The sequence below is a fragment of the Sciurus carolinensis genome, chromosome 5 (assembly GCF_902686445.1).
Source record: "Sciurus carolinensis chromosome 5, mSciCar1.2, whole genome shotgun sequence".
In the NCBI taxonomy this organism is placed as follows: Eukaryota; Metazoa; Chordata; class Mammalia; order Rodentia; family Sciuridae; genus Sciurus; species Sciurus carolinensis.
Genome location: NC_062217.1, coordinates 48986627 through 48990254, shown reverse-complemented (window position 1 = coordinate 48990254; position 3628 = coordinate 48986627). Strand labels below are relative to the sequence as shown.

Sequence of the window (3628 nt, the reverse complement as noted above, 5' to 3'; positions counted from 1 at the left end):
CATCAGAGGATGTGCTGTGCCTTTGACAACGTCTTGTTGGAAGAGACAACAGGGTGCACCACAGCCTTTCTCTGAGTTGAAAGGCAGGGTTTTAAAATAGCAATCTGGATATTGAAACAAGTGTCATAAAGAAACAATTTGCACAAGTAAAATAATGCTCAATTTAATCTAAGTTACCAAGTAAAACATAAAAGAACTAGCAGCCACCAGAGCCCCCACACCTTCTTTTGAATCATTTGAGGACTCCTTTTCATGTTTTAGGACAAGAATGTATGCAAACTCCCAAAGAGAAAGGTAAATGTGACCCACTCATCTGAAAACACTTTGTTAACTTGAAAATCGGAACCAAAAAGCTATGGCCCTCCCCGCTCTCTTAGCTGACCCTCTTCCTGACTTACAGAAAAATGCTGTTTAACTTTCCTAACCTAGAAACACCTCCACTAAAAATATATGGTTGTATGCAGGCATTTAAGACTGAACCAGTTAATTCTAAGGGTTTGCAGGAAGGCAGAAAAATATCTCTAATAAAACCTCCAGCATCAAATCATGCAAAACCTAGGGTGTTCACTCCAAGAGGGTTCCTGAAATGTTTCCTGGGGTGCAAACTGCAGCTTCTAGCAGCCACCACCCACATCCACTGACAGGCAGCTCCGCCACAGAGGAGTTTCAGCCCTGGTCAGCTGCACTGTTTCCAGAGCTCATACACCTCACCAGCAAGGAAAGGAGAGGCTTGTTTCATTGTGCTATTTGTGCCCTTGAAAGGTCCTGGCTAGCTCAGAGGATCTGAGAGATGAATACTGGATGGGAGGAACAAGTGTCAAACAAGAACACGTAGAGGTGAAGAAGTTGGATTTTCTTCCAGAAGAGACAGCAGAAGCTCCAGGAAGTAACAGACTAGACCAGGTGACAAGGTTAACAGTAGGGAAGATGGTTTTGGTGAGAGCCCAAAGGAAAAGCAGGCTCTGACCTGGGGACCCTTTCCCCCATCAGAAGTGACCCTGTCTCAGTGCCATGGCTCATTTCCAGGTCTGTTGTACAGCTAAAGTGTAGAAGTCAACGGTTTCACACTTAACATGTCATGGAAACTCTAGAACACAAGGCAGAAAGCAAGGCCTCTGCTCACTGATGGATGATGGAGTGCTACAACACTCAATTCATCATGTCCTCTTCATCAACATCATAATCCACAAAAGTGTCGTAAGAAAACTGGTGCTGGCGTTGGATGTGTTCTATGAAGTTGGTGCTGCAGTAGTTTTGGTTTCCCCAGGGCACTGAGTGACAAATTGGACAAACTACAGATTTGATATCCATGCTGTGGTGGGATACTTTGCAGCACTCCACAAGTCCTTCCTGATCAAAGTTCTTTTCAGGACAGTAAGGACAAGGAAAGATATAATGATTTGGGACATTCCTTGATTGAAGGGATGCATCCTTAGTGGTGGCTTTCACACCTTCCATGATGTAGTTCTGGTATTTGGAACAGGTAGCCAGGTGGGCTCGGAACTCAGACAGGAAGAAATTCTTACAGCAGCCATGGCATGAAGTCTGTGCTCTCAATCTGCTGTTCAAGTTCCTTAGCTGGGACACCAGGTGCCAGAGGACTGTGACACACTCTACAGGCAGGTTTCTTTGCCTTCAGACATTCCTGCAGGCATTCGGAGCAAAAGATATGTCCACAGGGCACCTGCACTGGCTTCTCATGCACCTCTAAGCACGCAGAACACGTGAAGCAGGCCAGGGATTCTGCCTCTGCTGTAGGCCTCACCAGCTGCCTAACGCCCTCACAGGGCTACTGTTGTGCTGCCATCTTATAGTCGTACCTGATTAATTCTTCACATGCATTTCTTTATATTACCCTGAAAGTGAACACAGTTCCTGGATCAAAGACTATTATAATCCCATGACTCATTCTTCCCCCTCAGGGTAATACATGCAAACAACAGCAGAAGAAATAAAACACCATATGTTCTTTGCAAACCAAAGGTTGGTTGCTTTTCTTGCCACAAGAGGAACCCCAAAATTATGAATCTGGAAATTTATACAGTCAGAGAAAATTTTCATCTTCTTAAACAAATTGTATCTGAGAAGAAGAAAGCAAGCATTTGGTTTCAGATGGAATAGAATTTCTCATCTTTTGAAAGAGAACAGATGGTTCTACCAGAAAGGAAATAAGCAACTCTGGGTCTATTACCCTTAGAATGACGAACAAATGGATCTGGAGAAACATTTACACTATTCATAGTATCTATACTTATAGCATGTAGTTTTTCTTCACCTGGAAATCCTAACCATACAGTAACATGAAAGTATTCCCATTGCTTCTCAATAACAGAGTCCTCATCTGTAAAATAAGGATATTGTTGTACACAAAGTCCCCAAATGACACCCATTTATGATTTTTTTTGAAAGAGACAGCTCCACTTGGGGGGGAAAAAGGCTATAAGCAATAAAATAAGATACCTATTAATGAAATGGTAAACTGGGAAAAAAGATGGTCTAGGTGTTATTACCTCTGAACTGGGAGAAACCATTTAAACTCTCACCCTCTATATTCTCATGGGTGAAAGTAACTCAAACCAAACTGAATCTAATATTCCTTTAAGAAGGTAAGATTTCTGAGTCACAACAATGGATATGTATTTTTAAAGGTTTTTCATATATAAGTCCATCTCTAGTCTCAAATTTGTACCAATTACTTTATTGGCTAGATTTATAGTTACATGAAGAAATATGAGTCACTCAACTAATTCATACCATGAATCTAATTTGCATTAATCACAATTTAGACCAAGTATTGGTTTTATTTTCCTGAGCCTAGGAAAAAGGATAATGTTTTGTACAGTGGTACTCAAGCTTCAGAATTGGAATCACCTGGAGGGCTTACTATTTCCTTGACCCCATCAGAGTCCTCACTATGGCTAGGATTAGGCCTAAGCACTTGCCTTTGTCAATGTTTTCAGGTGATGTTAATGCTGCAGGTCCACCAACTATAAGAACCACTGACCTATATATCTACAACTATGTTATATGAACTTTACAGGAACTACCTGGGGATCTTCAACAAAGGTACACTCTGATTCAGGTCTAGGTAGGCCTCATCATTGTGTAGTTGTAACAAGCTCCCAGGTGATACTACTTTACCTGATCCACCTAAAATAGAAATAATCAATGGCCATCACCTGGGAGCTGACAGACATGCAACACTGAAAACTGGATTATATAAACCTGGTGACTATAATTAACAATATCATATACTGAAATTTTGTGCTAAGAGATCTTAAGCATTCACATTCCCCTTTCAAAAAAGGTGAGGAAGCATTAACTTGATTATGAAATAACTTTACAACATATACATATAACAAATCACATTACATTTTATATACAATTTATCACCGTACATTAACAAAGCAAAAATACAAACATAATTGCCTACTATGTATCATACTGTTTCTAGTGTCCAAAAAATGAATTTGACCCCATCTTAAACTCCATGAAGTTTAGAGAAAAAGAAAAATCAGAAAACCTAACACACATATAAGCATAAGCACCATGATAAAAGCACAGAAGGTGCTTTGAAAACACAGATAATGAACCAATGAGCTCGGAGAAGGGGTTGATACCTGGGGGT

At 40.5% G+C, this 3628-nt stretch overlaps 1 pseudogene; it reads right to left on the bottom strand.

Annotated features, from left to right (window-relative positions):
• Positions 1-1119: 1119 nt before the first annotated feature.
• Positions 1120-1807, bottom strand: LOC124984521 (E3 ubiquitin-protein ligase RNF114-like; annotated as a pseudogene).
• Between the last annotated feature and the right edge of the window lie 1821 nt (positions 1808-3628).